The 22,965-nt window shown below is 39.8% G+C and overlaps 1 protein-coding gene and 1 non-coding gene across 9 annotated transcripts in view; both read right to left on the bottom strand.

Annotated features, from left to right (window-relative positions):
* The window catches only part of DLGAP1 (DLG associated protein 1), a 329,410-nt gene that overhangs the window by 119,276 nt on the left and 187,169 nt on the right, over positions 1-22,965 (bottom strand). The window lies entirely within an intron of this gene.
* Positions 21,633-21,795, bottom strand: LOC118619453. The gene has a single exon (XR_004957228.1). It is a non-coding gene; the product is annotated as a U1 spliceosomal RNA (small nuclear RNA).

The raw sequence follows: 22,965 nt of genomic DNA, 5'->3' as shown, positions 1-22,965 counted from the left end.
TACTTGACCTCTTTTATTCAAGATGCTATAGACACTTCTGTGTTCTCTTTGTGCTTTGCAATGCTAATGACTTTCTGCCCCTGGCTAGTGCACTTGCTGCTTCTTCTGGCTTGAATGCTCTCCCCTAACATGCCAGATTTTCCTACGGCAAACTCTTTCTATTCATTCAGATTTTACTTCAAATGTCACTTCCACAGAGAATTCTTCCTAGATTATTTAGAATAGCCCCAGTAATAACTCTCTTGACCATCTTTCTCTTTTATTGTATTTTTTTTCATAGCAATCATCACTATTTAGAATTATCTCATTGATTTATCATTTGGGTCCTTGTTTATATCTATTTTCCTCATTAGAATAAAGCAGAATAAGAGCAGGGATCTGCTTTGCTTTGTTTGCTGCTGTAATTACCCTGACTAGAACAATGCCAGGCATAGAGTAAATACTCAATAAATATCAAATGAATAAGTAAGTGATCATTACCAAGTGTTTCCAGGTATCCTAACAGAGGATTTTATCTGTCCTAGCAAATGTAGTTTGAACATGTTATCTTAATTGTAGATATTGTTGAGCAAAATCCTCAGATTTTATTATAATGACTACTGCCTGTTTCTACTCAGAGGCTGGTCTTCATGGAGGTGAAAATTGAGATGGGGAGTAAATATACATAAGTTACAGTAGATAATTAGGTTTCAGGATTATAATGTTAAAAGGTACCCAAGAAATAAGTTTATCAACCAGTTGGAGACAAAATAATGTCCTAAATAGACTTCAAGGAATATTAGCTAATTGATGTTTTATCCAAATATTTCTAGAATCTACAGTTCCCACCTCTACTGTCATCACCCTAAACCAAATTATCATAGCCATGTTCACATGACTCTGAATGATAAGAATAGAGAAAGAGGAATTAAGAAAGAGCCATTTAGTTTTTAAAATTCTCCTTTCAGTGCATTCTCATACTGCAGATGGAATGATCTTTTCAAAAGGCAAATCCATGCTCTGGCTGGTTTGGCTCAGCGGTTGGAGCGTCGGCCTGCAGACCAGAGTCCCAGGTTTGGTTTCCACTAAGGGCACGCACCAAAAAAAAAAAAAAAGAGGCAAGTTCAATTATATGATATCACTCATTCCTTTAAGAATCTTAAATGACTTTTTATTATTCTTAAGATAAAGATCAAAAAGCTTAATATAACTTGCAAAGCTCTTCATGATGTCACCCTTGGCAGAATAAATATGGCTACGAATTCCTCCCTGCACCTTCCATAGAGAGTTGGAGGCTATGTGCTTTCCTCTTGAATCCAAGCAAGCTCTCTGACTGCTTTGACCATTAAATTACAGTAGGACTTATGCTCTCCCAGTGTCTGTGTTCAGGCCTTTTGAAGTAGACAGCTTCTTCCTCCTGTCTGTTAGATCACTCCCTCTTGGAACCCTGAGACACCAGGTTGGAAGTCCTGAGACTGCTATGGTGTAGAGGCCAGGTGCAAACATTCTGATAAGCCTGAAGGAAACTGTTGATGAAAGCTGGGAGGACAGGGAAAAAAATGACCTTGGAGATTGGAAGAAAATGCAACTTTTCTCATGTAGTGGCAGAAAGTTTGGTACCATTCTGACCTATAGCAATGTGGAAAATAGAAAACATACTTAATGAATTCTTAGATTTTAGTGAGATTTCCAGGCAGAATGTTTAAAGTGCCAATTAATTTATTAAAACCGTTGCATATAATGAAATATAGATAAAAACAAGTTAAAAAAAGAACTGTTCAGTTTTCAAGCAAAATTTAGAGAAACTATGGAGCTAGTACTTGTCAGTTTTTTTTTTTTTTTTATCTTCACCCGAGGACATTTTGCATTTATCTTCAGACAGAGTGGGAGGAAGAGAGGGAGGAAGAGAGAGAGAGAGAAACATCGATGTGAGAGAGAAATATCAACTGGCTATCACCCACATGAACCCAACTGGGGCTGGGGACAAACTGCAACTGAGGTATGTGACCTTAGTGGGAACCAAACCCTAGACTCTCTGGTCCATGGGCCGATGCTCTAACTGCTGAGCCAAACCGGCCAGGGAAGTACTTGTCACTTTTTAAAAAAGGTAAAAGTTTTCATATTTCTATCTTTTAAAAGGCAATAGTCTCTCAAAGTAAAAAATTGAGGACAAAAATCTTCTTAAGGGTGTCTGTAAGACCCTTTAATATGAATTTAGAAAGATTTAAGTGTGTGCCTTATAAGGTTGTAAAGAGATAAAAGGGCTTCTAAGAATCCTAAGGGTGTTGTTCCACAGTAGCCTGACCATGAACCCAGGCCAAAGAAGGACCTGTATTGAGAAGAATTGTGGATATGTGTTTTGTCTAATGGAGTAAAGTCTAATAAGACTCATAGGAAGACCACAAACATTTTAAGAGGAGTGTATTAGTGGATACATTATCAGCTTGGACAAAAAAAGGCAGAGGTAGTTCAAAGTAAAAGAGTCTTTAAAGGCCCCAATCTTGTATGGTCAGGAAATTGGTTGAGAAGATTATACAGTTGCAAATACCATTTTTTATGTACTGTGGACTGAATTGTGTCCCCCTTACCCCATTCATACATTGAGGTCTTAACTAATCCCTAATGTGATGTTATTGGAGATGGGACCTTTAGGATGTAATGAAGTTTGATAAGGTCATGAGGGTGAGACCCCCCCATGATGGGATTAGTTCCCTGATAGGAAGAGGAAGAGAAATATATTGTTCTCTCCACATGTACATACTGAAGAAAGGCCATGTTAGCACACAGTGAGAAGGTGGACTTCTGCAAGACATGAAGAGAGTCCTCACCACAACCTGACCATGACACTCTGATATCAGACCTTCAGTCTTCAGAATTGGGAGAAATACATACCTCTAGTCTAAGCCACTCAGTCTGTGTAGTTTGTTATGGCAACCTGAGCTGAGTAAGACATTATACAAACAGGATAACTCAAAAAGAGCAATGGAGAGTTTGAGGGTGGAGGCAAGAGCTGTAAAGAATCATTCCTGGGAAGTGGAACTGGGCCCTCCAGTTAAGGAACTGGCAACATACAAATTTCAGAATTGCTATGGACCAGCAATTGCTATGTGCCCTTGTTTCTCCACTCTTTGAATAAGAGTGCTCATTGCATTGATCTCATTCTATATCATTAATATGTGCTAGGTGTGTGTGGAACAGATACCTTTTCATTTTAATTCACAAATCTTCATATTGAGAGAAACTGTACTAGAGAACTACATCAAAGGAACTTCATCAGCACCTGGACCTTATTTAGATGATAAGACCCTGAATCTCAAACTTGAACTACATGCCATAAAGAGATAAGATTTTTGGAGGCCTTTAGAAGGAGTGAGTATATTTTGCAGTACAGAGGAATCTAAATAATATGTGTACAGTGGTGAACCATAGCTGACTAAAAATGGCCACAAATTAATTGAAACTGTTCCAACTGAAAGGTGCAATCTTGATCATTTTCCTTGATCTGGGAGGGCTCTGTGACTGCTTTGATGAATATGGTGAAAGTGATGCTCTGCTAATATCTGGGCCCAGAACTTACAACTTCCTGTCTTTTGGACACTATCCCTGGAAGCCCTGAGCTGTCATGTAAGAAGTCTTGAAGCTGCAATGCTGGAGGTGCCACTTATAGGTGCTTTGTTCAACAGTCTCAGCTGAGCCTATACTCCCAAACACTGGAACCAAGGTGCCGCGCATGTAAATTATCCCATCCTGGACCCCCCAGACCAGTCTAACCTCTAGCTGAATGTGGAACAGAAGAATCACCCAGTTGAACCCTGCCTAAATTCTTGACCCATACGATCATAGGTTATAATAAAGTAGCTGTTTTTAAACTGCTGAACTACACTTTGGGTAATATGTTATTATTGACAAATAACTGAAATAGTTACCTGTGCCTAAATTCTCTGACCTCACCTTGCATCTCATCCCTTAGCTCTCGGAATTCCAGTGTTTCTACTCTTTTGGGTCTCTGAATATTGGCATGATATTAATATTAACATGAACATCTCATCACCCTTCTTGATATTTTAGCTCTTAGTTAACAAGAATTTTCTCAGTAAAGTTCTCCTTGACACCTCTAGATTAGTTTCATTGTTACAGTATATTCTCCCACAAGAACCGTATTTCTTTCTTTCAGAGCAATGATCTGTCTGATTATTTCATTAATGCCAGTTTCCACCTCTAAACTGTAAACTCCATGAACAGAGAGCAGGACTCTTTGATCATCACTGAATTCCTAAAGTCCAGCAGTGTGTCTGGACAAAGTAAATGCTGAGTAAATATTTGTTAAATAGATGAATAAAATAGTTGATGCAGCTGATAAGGACCCTCTCCTTACCACAGCCTTTAATAACTATGCCACAATTCTTCTCTCACATACTGTGAACATTTGGATTCAAAGCCATTGTAACTGGGAAAGACCGTGTGACGTGATATTAGGCCACTGCTCCTGCCTTGCTATTGTCTGTGAAGGCAGTTCCGCATTACTGAAGTTGCCGAGGTTCCGTTTGGTAACCCTGGTGCAGAGAAGAGGAAGCGAAAGGTTGCTGCTGGGCGTGTGTGGGCACAGGAGTGTAGAGAAGAAAAAAAAGACAATCAGTACCTGCTCACATTTATGTCTTTGGTGAAAATCAGGGAGCTTTCCTGAACATCTAAAGAAAGTTATAGGTGCTCGGATTGTTTAAATTATTCCTAAATTTGAGTTTAGAAACAATTTCTAACTAGATTGTGAGCTTTTTCTGCGGTGCCCCTCCATCCACAGGAAGAGGACCGTTTGCATGCCTTAGTGCTGATGTCTAGGTAAATATTCTGTTCCTTCCATACCCACTGCTGGCAGAATTGTTTTGTTCATAACTAATTTGTATTCTACTGTTTTTAGAAATGCATTTTTGCACTTATTTGGTCCTGTGGATGTGAAAAATAGATGATCTATTGGAAATAGTCTTTAAAAATTTTTTTCTGCTCTATTTTGTGAAGTTTTCAGTCTGTCATTTTTGTTGCAAGTGACATAAATGTCCTTATAATTTATTTCCATATATGTCCTTCCTTATAGGTATCTATAAGTGTCCTTATAATTTATATGTTATAACTTAAAAAGTATGTTTCTTTGCCTTGTTATATTTCTACTTAACACTGGTCATCAAATGGGTCTGCGTACAATATTTTATTAAGTGAGTTCAGTTAGAGTTCTAATCAGAGAAAGGAAGATCTCCATTTACCCATAATATCCCTGCTCTTTTTAACCGAAAACACTCCCAAATAGCAGGGCTGCTCTGTAGGCAGACATGTTTCGCGTCATTGTAGTGAGTGCACACACTCTGGGATTTTGTCCATTTCTACTTCTCTGATTTATCCTCCCTCCCTAAGTGCACAATACTGCACTTGTCCCTTTTGAACATGTAACAGATTAAAGGCTGGCCAGGAGGCAGATGTAGGCACACCTTTGATCTCTCATCCTTGGGGGTTAAGGGAGGGTAGACACCTGGCGCTGCCTAGCAAGAAACAAAACACAGCCCTGACTGGATTACCTTAAAGGGAACCACAGCTCCAGCCAAAGGTGCAGCTGGATTGGTTGAATGGGTGCCGAGGGAGGAGAGCCAACGGTTGGGCAGAGGCCACAATAACTAACACTATGATCCAGACTATCTGGGGGTTGGTTAGAATGACCATTTCTTAGGCAGAGAAACAGGACTGGAAACATCAGGCAATTGTACTAAGAAAAAATGAAAAATAATTATTTTGCAAGGAATATTGCAAAATATTCAGCTGTGCACAAATGCTGGAAGGCAATTTTGATGGTAATTCAGGAAGCTTTCAAATAAAGGATTTATAAGCCCCTTTCCTCCTTAGCAGAACATTTTTTTTTCTTAAGCATGTCTTTTACCTTTACACCAGGATAAAGGCTCTTAGTCAAAATGAGACCTGTGTGTTTCCTATCATGTTGGTGAAACTGCATTGCCCCCTGGCGTCTCTGTGCTGTTGTTACACCATCACATAGAAAGTCTAAAGAATGCCAATCAAGCTGTGTGAGGATGTAGCTTCCGGACCAATCTAGGGTCAGAAAATATAGTTGGAAATCTCAAATCTAGACATAGTTTGACAAGACCTGGAATAAAATTTTGAAATAAAGACTCTTTCTTCATCGCCCTCAGTGGAATCTCCTGAGGTTTTCAAGTAGCTTTTTTTTTTTGGTGCTTGCCCTTAGCGGGAACCAAACCTGGGACTCTCTGGTCCGCAGGCCAAGGTTCCAACCACTGAGCCAAACCGGCCAGGACTCAAGTAGCTCTTAAAAGGAATGAATCAAAGAACAAGCATGTACTCAGGAAAAAAAAATTAAAAGGAATGGATCAGATTCTAATCGGCAAATTTAAACTTACAAATAGTAATGTGAGTGGCTGCCACACACCTACCCATTTTCCAAGAACCAACTCAAATATCTCCTGTGCTGTAAAATCCTTCTAGACTGCTCCTTGGCACTGGTTACTACCATGCTTTTCTCTGCCTTCAGGCTTCCCTCTCTGATGTAAACTTGAAAGTGGGATTATACCTGATTAAAAAAATTTTTTCTTTATTGATTTTTGGAGAAGGAGGAAGGGAGAGGGAGAGAGAGATGAAAACATCGATGAGAGAGAACATCAAATGGCTGCCTCCTGCATGTCCCCCACTGGGGATTAGGCCCACAACTTGGGCATGTGCCCTGACTGGGAATTGAACCAACAACCTCTTGGTGCATGTGCCACACCAGCTGGGCACACCTAATTTTTCTTTATATATATACCGTGACTAGCATGGTGCCTGGCAGGTGGTATGTGACCAGTAAAAAGGTGTTATTTGTTGATTGCAATATTAACAGTACTGTTCACAAAATGATCAAATGCATTTCTTAATCAACAGCTCCTGAAAGTCAATATGGTAACCAAATTGGAGGCAGAAGAACATGGTTCTTGGATAGGACATAGGGGATCCTTAAGGCCCCTGAAACTGTCAGGCACCATGTCCAATTATGGCAAAGAATGGTTAGAATAACATAAACCTAGAAAATATTTAGCTTTAACAACCTACGGATCTAGAAATCTACTCAAATTTTAACTTCCATTTCTTCCCTAAGTGAATCTCTACTCTAGAGAGGTCATGAGTATATTCATTATCACCAATTCAGTTACAAATTTCTTAGGGGGCAGATATTTCTAGAAGTAAAGCTTCTGAATGTTCTTACTGAAGATACTGTGGCATGTTGATCAAGGTCATCAACTGAGCTTGAGACATTTGTGTCTGGGGCAGACTATAGAGGAACTGAAACTATGGATCAAGGGTCAGGCTTAACTATGTACAAGGAATACAGTGTCATTCTGCTTTGGATATCAGCAGAAAAAAATGACCAGATCTGAAACACCGATTGTATTAGGATGAGTTAAGAGGTTGCTATTATTAGTAAGACTGCTTTTTGTTATAATATTGTCACATTAATACTATTAATAAAAGTTTCTTGAAGGCATTTGTTATGCTTTAAATAAAAATAAAAAAATTAAGAAGAGCCTAGCTTAGTAGAGGCACAATTTATGGTTGTGAAAAGCTTGAATTTTGGAGTCAAACTAAATAGGTACAAATATTGACGGTGCCACTGACCAGCCATTGGACCGTGAAAAAGTCACTAAACCTTTCAGTATCTCAGTTTCCTCAATGATCAAAATGAAGATGCCACTAATAATGAGCATATACTGTCTGGAACCCAGTAAATGCTCCATAAATGTTTGTTGGTGAGGAGAAACATGTGAGTCCCCACCACAGCAGACTGATAGAGATTAAAAAAATTTCTGAATTGTTGAAAAAGCCAATTCATTCTATGAGACGTTGTTAAAATCCCCAAATGAAAGGAATGTTCTAGGGAGTAGGGCTTCTCCAGTGCTGGTCTTTTCCCTGAGGTTGGTCTCAGTGTAAATCTGGAATTAGGCACATCTCTGACACTTCCAGGCTAGCATGACTGGACCTCTGAGAGTACGTTGGGGTCTGAGAATGTCCAAGCTTGTCCTACTCCAGTGCAGAGTTCCACGCTCAGAAACAGCCCAGAGCCTGAAGGGCTACTGGGAGTGGGAGTCAAGGGCAGTCTTCTCGTCCCTGGTTCTTTTTGGAGGGGTCCAGAATATGCCACTGTGGCCTAAAATTATTTTGAGCTGATGGCATTTGTGAATAGGCTCTCCCCCCTTTAACTGCCTAAAAGTAGAACCTCACAAACAACTCATTGGTCATAAATCCCTTCCCCAGGAGTTTCTGCCACCAGAGAACATTGACTCTTATCACCAGAGAAGAAATGTTACCACATTTAAACCAACATTATATCTCTCATCTGTTTTCCTAAGGGTCTATTTCTTTCTCCTGAGAGTCATTTGTAAGTGCTTTTCTCTTCCTTCCCTTTCCCTGTTAGGATGGTACATAAGCCTCAAATTCTAACTGCCTCCTTGAGTCATAGTTTTCTGTGAACTCCTGTATGTACATAAATAAAAATCTGTCTTCTCTTTCTAACCTGTCATTTGTCAGTTTAATTTACAGACCTCCCAGTGAAAGAACTTAAGAGGGTAGAAAAAAAGTTGTCCTTCCCAACATGTCTCTACAGGACTTTGGCCTAATATTGGACTCCACTAAGCTAAATCTCAGGCCCTCAGAACTAGCTTGACACCTTGCACCAAGATATCCTCAGTTTTAGAAGTTATGACAAACTTAAGTCCACCACAAGTCAGAAGTAGAATGCCCCATAATATTTGCAGAGCATCTTTGAATATTTGCAGAGCATTCTTTTTTTTGTGTGTGTGTGGTATGTGCCCCTAGCAGGAACCGAACCCGGGACTCTCTGGTCCGCAGGCTGACGCTCAACCGCTGAGCCAAACTGGCCAGGGCTTGCAGAGCATTCTTTTTTTTTTTTTTTCCTCACCCGAGGACATTTTTTCCATTCTTTGTTCAGGTAGAGTGGGAAGGAGAGAGAGAGAGAGAGAAACATCGATGTGAAGGGACACATCGAGTGGCTGCCACCCTTACGACCAACCAGGGCCGGGGACAATCTGCAACCGAGGTACATGCCCTTAGCGGGAACCGAACCTGGGTCTCTCAGGACCGCAGGCCGACGCTCTAACCGCTGAACCAAACCGGCCAGGGCTTGCAGAGCATTCTTGAACAATGGCTGACACATACAAATGCTAGATAAATGTATGTTAAATAACAATAAATCTTCACACCCGGCCGGAGTGGCTCACTGGTTGAGCGTTGACCCATGCACCAAGAGGTTGCCGGTTTGATTCCTGGTAAGGGTACATGCCCGATTGTGACCAAACCTCCAGTGGGGGGCATGAAGGAGGTGACCAGTTGAGGTTCTCTCTCTCTCCCCCCTTTCCTTTCTCTCTAAAATCAATAAAGAAAAAATATTGCACAATCCCAATCTTTAAGACAAAACAATTCAGATTAATTTTAGGGTTTCAAACCTTCTAGATATTTTTCTTATTTGGCACTGCATCTTTATAATCTTGCATATATGATAATGTAAAAAGTAAATGCTATTAAGAAAGATAAATCTTTTTACTGTTGGAACAAGATAATCACAGTGAGATTATTTTAACTAACTTCTGCCTTTTGAAGTGTAACTGGGAATGGCATTTTTAGATATGTACAAAGCCATGTTCAGACTTATACAAAATGGAATGGGTGGATGACTGGAGAGATAAATGGTGGTAATAACCACTAACAATGGTGCAAAATTATGCATCCTGTGGGATTCTGGAAATACACATTCTTTTTCAAGAAGAGATGAGACTTAGAAATGGGGTCTTTAATGTGATATCAAAACATGTGCTACCATCAATGAGATAAATGGGGCTGGCAGAGTGCACTCGGACTGCCTGGGAATTCCAGTGCATTCCAAGCAAACCTGGCAACTGATAACTTCCTGGACAGCTGTTTCTCCCATTTATCCTCCCGATTCTTTTTTGTTAGTTGTCAGCTAAATTTTTATGTGAGTGCAATATCCAACCTGCAGAAACAAAAATTCTTCTTAGAGGTTTTCATTTTCTTTAGCAAATGGTTTGCTAAAATGTTGATTCTCATTTTCTAAGTCTAAATTGAAAATGCAAGAGTATGTTTTCTACAAGTGCAATCAAGCATAACGTTGAGTCTTGTTTTTGAGAAATTTATAAGTAATTTCCATTTCAATATTTCTAAATGTAAATGACAATTCTGATTATCTACGTTTGTATTAACCATGTCCTGAAATTAATATTTGCAAAATGGTCAATATTTGGTTGATAAATCATTTAACCATAACTTTCCCACATTGAAATCAAGGACAATTAATTTTATTTTAGTTTACTTTATTAAGAACATCTATGCATGGTGACAGATATTAACTAAACTTATTTTGGTGATCATTTTGCAATATATACGAATATCAAGTCATTATGTCATATACCTGAAAGTAATATAACATTATATGTCAATTATATCTTAAAAATAAAAAAAAGGGCATCTCAAAGGTTTAAGCAGCTTGACCCTTGGTTGAAACCATTTAATAGCCTCCCATTGCAAAATGTACAAGAGCCTTCATACGGCACACAAAATGGGTTACCTGGGCCCTTATTCATTCTTACTTTAACTTAGACCACTCCCTTTCCCTCCTATTCTCTCTCCCCACCACAGATCTCTATGTTCCAGCTACTCTGTACTTCTTTTAGTTAGGTACCTTTTTCTTCTCATTCTTGCCTCTGGTCTTTGCTCTGTGATGTTCCCTCACGTGGAACTCAAGCAACATTTCCTTGTACACACTTCACAGTTGTTCTAAAATTCTAACACCCTTATTTCTCTTTTTATAAAGCACTTGTAATCATGGTAAACAATTATATGCAAAAGCATTTAAAAAGAAAAAGCCTCAGCCCCAGCCCGGTATGGCTCAGTAGTTGAGCGTTGACCCATGCACCAAGAGGTCGCCGGTTTGATTCCTGGTCAGGGCACATGCCCAGGTTATGGGACTGATCCTCAGTGGGCGGCATGCAGGAGGTGGCCAAGTGATGATCTCTTTCATCAATATTTCTATCTCTCTCTCTAAAAATTAATAAAGAAAAAATATTAAAAAAACCCAAAACCTCAGATGATTTTCTTCCTGAAGTCATGGCAGAGCCTGGGTCAGTGTTACTGCTGTGTCCACAGGAGCAGCCCAGTGCCTGGCACACAGTAGGTGCTCCAAAGTGCTTAATAAATAAGGGAAGGAATTCTTAATTCTACTTACTCTTAAATTGGCAATTCATGCTCTCCTACTTCATGGCTGGACTTGAGCAAAAATGATAAACATGGCCCTAGCTTATTTGGTTGGGCGTTGTCCCGTGCACCAAGAGGTTGCTGGTTCAATTCCAGAGCACATGCTCAGGTTGTGGGCTTGATCTCTTGTGGGGGGCATGCAGGAGGCAGCCAATCGATGTTTCTCTCTCTCCCTCTCCCTTCCTCTCTTTCTAAAAACAACAACAACAACAACCAATCAATCCATCAATAAAGGTGCTGAATAAATGGATAATCTATTATTATCACAAAAAAATGATAACCATGTCATACAAGTTGATTATTTAAGTCTGAGATGGAGCCAGTTATCTTTATGAAGGGAGAAAACAGATTTTGAACTTGAACTTCCCAGGAGCTAACTTTCTAAACTAATCTTTTCTCCTACACATACTTATGCACCACTGATGGAAGTGCAATCTGTAAGAGAACCTATGGAAATACAGACTTGATAAAGTGATTCCATTTTCTGCTTTTTAGAATCTATTTTAAAGAAATAATCATAGATGCTTTTACCCTTGTCCCCATACTTTCTATTTCCAGCAGAATAACAAGAATAATTCTTTAAAAACCGAGATCATGGGGAGCATTTGAGATCTTGCTTCCTGGCATGTCAGTAGTTTGGCTTAAATAAACCTATAAGAATTCTATAAAAAAAAAGAAAGGAAAACTGAGATCATGTAACCCATTTGCTAATACACTGACTGAAATGGCTCTAATTTCACTTAGGGTAGAAGCCAAATCCTTCCAATTGCCAGCAAAGTCCTGCATAATTCATGTCATGAATTTAATGGTATTTTTCTCTTCAGAACTTTTTACAATGAGACATTTTTGTTCAGGGAAAACTAAAGCATTATTAAAAAGAGAACAGTGACAATCAAAAAGGAGTTTTGGAAAGTTAATATTCTGTTTCTTTTACGTTAAAAATCAGTTATGAAGATTCTTGATTTTTTTCCTGAAGGGTTTTTAAATGGGGAAACATGATCGTCATTATTTAGTCACTCGGTGGCTGATTAGAAAGACACACGCTAGAAAAAATTTGACTTCTATGTTTCTTCTACATTTCTCTTCATTAAAAGTTAAGAAGAACTAGGTATTTCCAGGGAGTATTTAAGACGTTTAGAGACTATGCACTGCTAAATACCAGTTCCTATTCTGTATTCTTTTTGAAGTCATAGTGTTGTCCTGGGTTCCTGGCTCGATTTCAGCAGCTTATCATAGTGTGACAAGTACACCTCCCACCTGGGCAGGTCCAGTGCAGAGAAGCTGGAAGAACTCACTCCAAAACCACTCCTTTTCCTGTTGTTCCTATTATCTCAGCACCTTCCAGGTGAGTTCTCACACCTGCTCTCTGTCTCCAATGCCTGGGCGAGGTCTTACATCCTCTCATCTGGTCGCTTTCAGCTATATTCCAACTGGTCTTTCTGTCTTCAGCCTTTTTCCTCTTTAGTTCATTCCCCATTTACTTCCTTACCTAAAAGCTGTTAACAGCTCCCCACTGCCCAAACAAAAGTTCAAGGCCCATCTTCGTCTAGATCCAACCTCTTTTTCTACCACTGTCTCCATGTACACTATTCTTTGACTTTACACTTCCCTTCACACACCATGTACTTCTGTGCCTTCTCTCCTCTGTACCTTCTTGGCCTGGAAACTCTTCCCCTATTTTTTTTATTTATTTATTGGTAACTTTGTTTTTTTATCCTCATCCGAGGACATTTTTCCATTTTTGTTCAGATAGAGTGGAAAGTAGAGAGAGGAAAAGAGAAAGAAACATCGATGTGAAAGGAACACATTGAGTGGCTGCCTCCTGCCCGACCCCAACCAGAGTCAGGGACGGATCACAACTGAGGTCGTGCCCTTGACTGGAATCGAACCAGCGAGTTCTTTGTCCGCGGGCCAATGCTCTAACTGCTGAGTCAAAGTGGTCAGGGCTTTATTGGTAACTTTGAATGCAAAGTATTTTATTTTTAAAATTCCAAATTTAAAAACAAGATAGCCTAAATAATATAGTTAAATAATATAAGTTAAAATAAACAGTTTTCCAAAGCTGAATGTGCTCATTTGGAGTTCAATTTTTCTGCTTGAAGTATAAAAACAACTTTCTAAAACTCTTAGGCAGGAACACCACTGTTTTGATGATCTGTGATTAGAGGAACGGATCAATCTCAATGGGTAACATCCCTTTTTTCCTGTTCATAAGGACTTAAAAAATTCTAGAACAAATGCATTTTTCTTGTCTTATATGGACAGTTTTATTCCAGATGTCTCCTGAGAGGCATATACCACATACACTTCTCATTTTCACACACTTTGGAAATTGGTATGGACACGCCCATGTGCTGTGCCCATTCACCAACAGAAAGAAGACTTGATCAGCGTTGAGCTGTAAGCCCCTTCTAATGATCTCGATGAGTTCACTTATGTTGACATGATCAGGTACAAGAGACTTGGTTTTATCCAAGACAGGAAGCTGCTTCTTACTCTTCTATTGTTCTATGATCACTGGGATTTTGGTCGATGCTGTTCTGGGATAAATCCAATGTATTCTACTATTTGTTCAAAGCAGCTGTACTGCTTGACGGTCTACTCAGAGGGTGTGGCGCTGGAGGCTGGAAGGGGGTGGTGGGGCACAGGAACCCAGCAGCTTTAGGTGCTGCAGACAGACTGTGGTGACAATGACTTCCTTTGTCCCTTCCCCTGTTTTCCATGTGGAAAGTTTCTTTTAACTTTCTGGGCTCAACTCACTGCCTTTTACAGTGAAGCCTTCCCAAGCCTTCTGAGGCACAAATATATCCCTCTGCATCCCTTAACACTCTGCACATCTTTGTATGGCTTTTAGGACACAATATTTGAATTGTTTTTATTGTTGTTGCCCTTAGTGACCTGTGCATTCCACTAAAGCATTGTTCTCATTGGTTATCTTACACTATTGCTCTGTAGAAGTATTAATTGATAGACAATTCCTATTGATAGGATAATAATAGAAAAATTCTAGTTTTAAAAAACTTTTGTATTGCCTTGGTTAGTTTGGCTCAGCGGTTAGAGCGTTGGCCTGTGGACCAAAGAGTCATGGGTTTGATTCTGGTCAAGGGCACATACCTTGGTTATGGTTCGCCCCTGGCCTTGGTCAGGGTCATATGGGAGGCAACCAGTCGATGTGTCCCTCTTACCTTGAGGTTTCTCTCTCTCTCCCTCTCTTCCACTCTATCTGAAGATAAATGAAGGGACTATCCTCACGTGAGGATTAAACAACCAATAACCTGGCTTTTTAATCTATTTTGCTCCTCATATTAAATCCAAGATATTTTATTTTTGGTTTTAGATAGTAAGGCAAGGGTAAGGGTACTCTCAATTACCATAGAAGATCTTATGTCTATGTCTCAAAATAGACATAGACTATATAAAAATAGAAGACTATAAGGGGGAGATCAAAAGTAAGGAGGAGTTGGAAAATAATGAGTTCTGTATATGTTATGCAGTGCCCAGTAAAATGGACCATTTATGCAAAAGTAGTCTAAGAGTTTTGTTTTCACTTAGAACACTAGTGAGAAAATCTGTTGCAAAGAACAACTATATCATTTGCCTTTGCTTGACTTTCCAAGCTTAAAGTCATGATCAGACAAAATTAGGAAGGCAAATTTGCAGGGGCTTGGTCAGAATACTAGCATTTCAATGGAAACGTGGGCTAATAAATCAGATCTTCCCTGTTACTAAGATACTGTTGTTTACCTCACAATTTCTTGTTTCCTTCATTTCTGTTATCTCTGCTCACTGCCATCCCCTGCAGGTGTCTCAGCCATCCGGTTCCTTTCCACCTCCAGCCCTCTGGGAGCCTTTCATTTGTGAGCAGCTCTCTCCTTCCACACCTCTGCCTTAAGGAAACTAACTTTTCCTTGACAATCTCATTGGCCACTTTTTCTCACAGGTATACATACATGGAAAAACACATTCATTTATTAATTAGAAAATGCACCACATTTTCATGACTTAAATTTCAAAATTCAGCTGGGTAGCCAGTGAAAAGTTTCTTTCCTACTTGCGTTCCCAATTACCAGGTTTCTCTCCTTGAGTGTAATCAATGAATGTCCTCGGCGTTCATGTGATCACCATACTTTTTCATTCCCACTGCCATTTATAAATCATTTTTCTTCTACCACCATCCTACATACTCCCTTGTTTTGAGGCTAAGTCCACTTATATCATTTTCTCTGTTGTTTTCTGCTAACTTCTAGAGTATTCCTCATCTTCTGCAGTGACTTCTTTAGTCCCTGTTTCATTGACCTTTCCATTCATGTTATGGTCTCACAAAACTTCTTCAACTTTTAGTGATCTTTAGCTCTGTTCCAGTTTCTCAACTACTAGCCTGATCATACCTTAGACATCAGCAGTTCTTAAAACAACTCCACCTCTAAGTGTCTGAAGAGTAAAAATGTTCCTCTAACCACATTCCCCTTCTCTTACATGTCTCTATGTCTCTGTTTTACCCACTGAGTCAGCTCTCCATGAGTTTCACCTGCTGTTCTATCTAATCTGCAACCTAATTCAACAAGAGAATTCTCTGTTCTTTTTTTTTTTTAATTTTTTTTGTCTTTATTGATTTGAGAGAGAGAGGAAGGGAAAGGGAGAGAGAGATGGAAATATCAATGAGAGAGAACATCGATTGGTGCCTTTTGAATGCCCCCCACTGGGGATCGGGCCCACAACCTGGGCATGTGCCCTGACTGGAATCAAACCAGTGACCTCTTGGTGCATGGGTCGATGCTCAACCACTGAGCACACCACCCGGGCAGAATTCTCTATCCTTTTGACCAACTACCACTTATATCTATTTTAATATTACTCATCACCTAAATATTTTTGGGGCAGATGTACACTTAAAAACCCCCAGCGGCTTCCCAGGTATTCAATCCAGAATTCTCAGCTAAACAGCAAGTGATTTCCATGATCTGGGATGGTCCCTGTTTCTAATCATCTGTAACCATCACTTCATGGATTCAGTGCTTCAGACAAACACAAATATGTTTAAACTTGATCTTGTTTGAACATATTCTGGGCTTTCCCACCTCCAAGACATTTGCTTAATTCTTCTTTTTGCTTAATCTGCTTATGGGTTTAATTTTTATTATCTGTGCCTATTGAAGTCCATAGGTTCTTTAAGGCCCAGCTCAAATGATACCTCCTTCACAAAGCTTTTCCTCATCTTCCCCTTGTGTGAACTTATTTTATAAAACAAAACGCACTCTGCTTAATTTTATAGTTATTTTTGTATCTGATTTTCCTAATAAATAGAACTTCTTGACTACTCTTGCATTTATCATTGTAGTCCCTGCAACATTAAATAATTGCTTTATAAATTTGAATATAATGCATTTAAATTATTTTCCTGATAAGAATTAGAAAGAATATGAAATCAAATCAGGGAAGAATCAACATTACAATGCTCTGATAGATTATTTATAATATTCAACTTTATTCTCAAATATTATAGAATACTTATTTTTTTTTTTGTAGAGGCCAAGTATTTTACTTATTTTTTTAAATCATTTTTCTTTAAATTTTTTCTTTATTGATTTTAGAGAGAGAGGAAGGGAAAGATATAGAAACATCGATGAGAGAGAACATCAATTGGCCGCCTCTGTGTGCCCCCCACTGAGGATTTGGCCCACAACCTGAGCACATGCCCTGACCAGGAATCAAACCAGTGATTTCTTGGTGCATGGGTCGACACTAAACCACTGAGCCACGTCAGCTGGGCCATTTTTATTTTTCAATTACAGTTGACATACAATATTATATTAGTTTTAGGTATACACCCTAGTGATTGACATTACATAACTTACTAAGTGATCATCTCAATAAATCTCATACCTATCTGACACCGTACATAGTTATTAGAATATTATTGACAATATTCTCTATGTTATATTTTACACCCCTATGACTATTCTGTAACTACCAGTATGTATTTCTTAATCCCTTTACCATTTTTACCCATCCTCTCAACTCCCTCTCTTATATGATAACTGTCATAATATTCTCTGTATCTATGAGTCTGTTTCTTTTCTGCTTGTTCATTTATTTGTTTTTTAGATTCAATCATTAATAGATATGTGTTTGTTGCCATTTTATTAAGCACATTTATTTATTTTTTTAAAGAAGATCCTTTAACATTTCATGTAATACTGGTTTGGTGGTGATAAACTCCTTTAGCTGTTTCTTATCTGGGAAGCTATATGTTCTATTATAAATGATAGCTTTTGCTGGGTAGAGTAATCTTGGTTGTAGGTCCTTGCTTTCCACCACTGTGAATATTTCTTGCCACTCCCTTCTGGCCTGCAAAGCTTCTGTTGAGAAATCAGTTGGAAATCTTATGGGAGATCCCTTGTAGGTAACTAACTGCTTTTCTCTTGCTGCTGTTTAGATTCTCTCTTTGTCTTTAATCTTTTGCATTTTAATTATGATGTGTCTTGGTGTGGGTCTCTTTGGGTTCATCTTGTTTGGGACTCTCTGCACTTCCTGGACTTGTATATTTATTTCCTTCACCAGGTGAGAGAAGTTTTGCATCATTATTTTTTCAAATAAGTTTTCAATTTCTTGCTCTCTCTTCTCCTTCCAACACCCCCATGATGCAAATGTTGGTACAGCTGATGTTGTCCCAGAGGCTCCTTACATTATTTTTATTTATTTTTAATTCTTTTTTCTCTTCGCTGTTCTGATTGGGTGTTTTTTGCTTCCTTGAATTCCAAGTTGCTGATTGGAATCTTGGCTTCATCTTCTGTACTGTTGATTCTCTGTAAACTATTCTTCATTTCAGTTAGTGTATCCTTCATTTCTGACTGGTTCCTTTTTATGGTTTTCATGTCTTTCTTTAGGCTGTTGAATTTCTTACTAAGTTTATCTACTCTTCCCCTAAGTTCATTGACCATACTTATAACCATTGTTTTGAACTCTGCATCTAGTATATTGCTTGTCTCCATTTTGTTTAGTTCTTTTTCTGGAATTTTGTTTTGTTATTTTATTTGGGACACGTTCTTTGTTTCCTCATTTTGGCAGCCTCACTGTGTTTGTTTCTATGTATTAGGTAGAGCTGGTAGGTCTCCTGGGCTTGGTAGGGTGGCCTTATGTAGTAGGTGTCCTGTAGGGTCCAGTGAATGGGTAGCCTCCCTGTTTACCTGAGCTGGGCACTCCAGGTAAACCCCTTGCATGGGTTGTGTACACCCTCCTGTTGTAGTTGAGCCTTGATCGCTGATGGCATGTCACTGGGAGGGATTTACTCCCAGGTCAATCAGTTGCAAGTTCTGGCACCATTGAGGATCAGCTGTGCAGGGGCCTATCCATGGGGAAGGACTTGCTTAGTGGGGCTCTGCTGCCCTCTGAGTCTGCTCCTTGAATGTGTCGCTTGTGGCAGTGGTTGGTGGTGTTTTGACCTGATCTGAAGCTGTACACCACACATGCTGGCTCTGGGGCCTCCTGGATGGTGCAGGCCAAGGTCAGCTGCTGCCTGTGTTCTGCCCAGGGCCACCAGGCATGAGCTATAAAGTGATCTGCAGTGGCTACTTCTGTGCTGGGCTTGGAGGTGCCCAGGAGAGGCCAAGCTGCAAACCAAGACTGGCTGTTGCTAATGCCAGGCCTGCAGCCACTGAGAGGTGTGGAGCATGGTGAGGCCAGATGCCACTTGTTTGAGAGATTTTAGGAAAGTCTGAAGTATGAGCCAAGATAAGTCGTTTACATGGGAAAGTCACTGGAAACAGCTTGGGTGGGCCCAAAAGTTGGGTGGGGTGAGGTCTTAGAGAATCACTAGGGCAGAGAGAACAGTGTTAGCCACATTAATGGAGACTCAGATATGATCCCCACTTGCCTGCTCTGTGGGAGAAGGGCTCTGGAAAGAAACAATGGCCTCTGCCAACACTTCTGTCTGAGAGAAAGCTACCCCTCTAGTTCTCCCCTGATGCCATACAGGACAGTTTCTTCCTGTTTGTTCCTGGTACCTTTGAGCTGCCACCCCAGTGCTGGAGCTCAGAGGGAGTAAATCCAAGTAAGTCTGTGTGTGGGCCCTTTGAGAGAAACTGCCTGGGACTCCAGAAGCCCTCCATCTCCCTCAGTCACAATCCCCGCTGGTTTTACAACCAGATGTTATGGGGACTTCTCTTCCTGGCACTGGAACTCTGAGCTGGGTGGTCTGGTATGGGGCTTGGACCCTTCACTACTCAGGGGGGACCGTCACAGCCAAGATATTCCTACTAATTTTTATTCACCACAAGTGGGTGTGGGACCAGTCCAGCCCTTTCTGTGTCTCTGCCCCTCCTACCAGTCTCAATATGGCTTCTTTATATCCTTAGTTGTAGGCCTTCCATTCAGCTAGATTTCAGGCAGATCTGAAAGATGGTTGTTTTATAGTTTAATTGTGATTTTTATATGGTCATGGGAGGATGCAAGTACCGCATTTACCTATGCCTCCATCTGGATTGGAAGCCCTCATAGAAGATTTAAAATAGGATATTTTTGCCCGGCGCTGTGGCTCAGTGGATTGAGTGCAATCCATGGACTATGAGGTCCCAGTTTGATTCCCAGTATGGGCACTAGCCTGGCTTGAGGGCTCAATCCCCAGTAGAGGTCATGCAGGAGGCAGCTGATCAATGTTTCTCTGTCACATCGATGTTTCTCTCTCTCTCTAAAAATCAATAAAAACATATTTTTAAAATAGAGTCTTTTCCTCTTCCAAAATGTCTTAGAAGCTGCTTTTTTTCTAAACAAGTATAGAACAAAACTTCAGCAAAGGAAAGTGTAAGCATGTTTCTTTTATATATCACAGTGTGTAGGATATTTGCATGGGAAATTCATGTGTGGGATGTGTCCTGGATTCCGTATGTTGGGGGCAATCCCCAGCTCACAAAAGAGGTCAGTGAACAAGAACAGCTGTGACCATCACGGTGGTCCAGGCTTAAGTTGTGACTATAGTGTTCTTGATCAACAAGGCCCCTGTGTCTTTGCCACAAATGTCATTTTCTCATTTCTCTCCAGGAGATTTTTACATTTTCACAGAAACTCTTGTTGACCTCCATTCTCTTATAATTATCCCTTAATTCTGTACTAGTTGGCCTTCCTAACATAATAAAGAGCAAGTTCTCTGTAATCATAAAAGGATTTGTGCGACAACATTATCATTCCTTTTGTTGTGAGAATTAATACTAATTTTTACTGCTAGAGAAACACAGCTCTGGACTAAGGCGCTTGACACCTGGAGTCTCATGCGGGACTGAGCACAAACACCGGGAAAGCATGGTGTTGCCATCTGTCATTTTTTATCATTCCCCATCGTTCAGCCAACCCTGTCAGTAAGCGATCAGTCCCTCACTGATCACCAAATGACACATGTGCAGTACACATTGTAGAGTTTATAGGAAACAAGATGTTGCCTGTGAATTCTCTGTTGCGTTGGCTCCTTCAAGAAGGCCAAGCGGGACATGCAGTGTCATTATGGTTTTCTGACTTCTATTAGGTTGTGGAGCTATTTCCCAGAGAACAGTATAAAGCTTGAATTATTTCCCAAAAGACTAGCATAGCAGTTTCTCACAAGAGCTCTTGGTTGAGGTTTGTGGCTTTGATATCTCTCGTTGATGGTGAATACTCACATTCTCTGGTAGCATTAGGCTAGCAGCATGACAAGTCAGACTGGCTGGAGATCTTGATTTGGTATCTCTAGATGACTACTAAAGCACAATATGAGCAAAACCAAACCAAAAACCTCACTTTAAATTGCTTAGGGTTAAATGCAGAAAATGATAAAATGACCATCTGTGAACTGTGCCTCAGGGCCTAACCCACATCTACAAATGGGTGGGGACCCAGAGAGAATGAATGGCAGTGACCTGGCTTCACACACTTGTGCCTAGGAAGAACGGAGAAGGGCTCTGCTGAGCCTGCACTATAGTCTCGTCTCCATAATCATACGAACAGGTGAGAAGAGCAAGCTAAGAAGACCTAGTTCTAAAGGGATGAAACCAAGTCTGGAATCACAGCTGACTTGGCAAGACTTGAAAAAGTGTAGGTTTGGCCATCTTGGTGAAAGCAGAGAGGTTGATTTCAACTCTGTTTACAGGTACAAGCATGGAGGCTGACCAGGAGTCACTCCAATCACTGTTTCCAGCACCGGAGTACAGAATGTGAATTGGCATCATTCTAAATGAATTGCAAGAAGTTTAAATGGACTTAAACAACACTATCCTCTCATTTTTCAGTTGGGTCAAAGATGATGTGTTGGAGGAATTAATCAAAGGACATTTCTCATATTAAATTTTTTTTTCTTTTGTCAAAGGAAAGCATGAGCGCAGTCCTCCATTACCACAAATTATGCAGTTGAGTTTCCCACATTTGGGGAAATCGCAGGAGTCAGCACACGTAGAGTGCAGTGGGTCAGCCTTGCTCTGGAAAACCACCTTCCTGATCGTGGTATGTCCTCTGCCAGGTAAATCTGCACACTGATTTGTAACCGGGGGTATCTATAAAACAGAACGTCTCTTGCCAGGACCTTCAGGGAGAAAACAATGCTTCCAGTTCCATAGACTGACACGTAGTCACTATGTGATGCTGATAAAAATGTGAGGCATTTTAAAATTCAAGGGTATTTCTTTTCTCCTCAAAAAACCAGTATGTTATTACTAGGAGAGTATGATATTTTGGAGAAAACTCTAGATAAAGTCAAAGGTTAAATGATCAATTTTTAGATATGTAGTAAAGAAAATAAATAAGAAAAAGAAGTTAGGCCCAATTCTCTCTAAGTTTTTAATTTTTCTTAAGATGCTATTAATTTATGAATCAGAAGGCCTAGATTTGAGTCCTGATTCTTCTCTCACAAGGTGTTTCACTATTATTAAATTATTTTGGTCTTTGTTGCCTAATCTGTAATGAGGCAGCTACTCTAGATGAACAAGTCTCCGTTGCAGAACTCTGATCCAGCTCTGGGGACTGGTGCGATGAGCAGACTCAGAACTTCTGACTGTGTACTAGGAAAAGCTCTATGATATGAAACTCCTAGGTGCTTTCTCCACCACTAGTGAGTATCATTTGATGACTAGTGTACAAAGCTTTACAAAAATATGTCAAGTGTATATTTATTATTGAGTATTCTTTTCTTTTTAAATTTTTATTGATTGATTTGAGAGACAGAGAGAGAGAGATTGGTTGTTCCACTAAGTTATGCATTCATTGGTTGATTCTTGTATGTGCTCTGACTGGGGATAGAACCCTCAACCTTGGCATATGGGGACGATGCTCTAACCAACTGAATTACCTGCCCAGGGCTTTATTAAATATTCTAACATAAAATATGGAGAAGATGTTGAAATCAGGTGAGAAAGGGCCAAATATAAAAAAACATCAAGAGATCAATTTAGTTTCTCTTTATAATAAGCGACCCAAACTAAAAATATCAATGATATATAAGCAAGAACTGTTCTGATAGAACCCTATTAAAAACAGCTTTATTGAAACCTAAGCTGAGCTTTTGTGGAGAAAAGATTACATTGAAAAGCCTCCAAATCTGTTAAGAGAGATTTTTTTCCCCCCATTTCTATTTGGGGTGCATTTCAGTTCCAGAGGCCCAACTAAAAACCAAAGATGAAATAGTAAGTGCATAAGTGGCTA

This window comes from Molossus molossus, unplaced genomic scaffold (assembly GCF_014108415.1).
Source record: "Molossus molossus isolate mMolMol1 unplaced genomic scaffold, mMolMol1.p scaffold_m16_p_6, whole genome shotgun sequence".
In the NCBI taxonomy this organism is placed as follows: Eukaryota; Metazoa; Chordata; class Mammalia; order Chiroptera; family Molossidae; genus Molossus; species Molossus molossus.
Note: the sequence above shows the minus strand (reverse complement) of the source record. Positions and strands in the feature narration are given on the sequence as shown.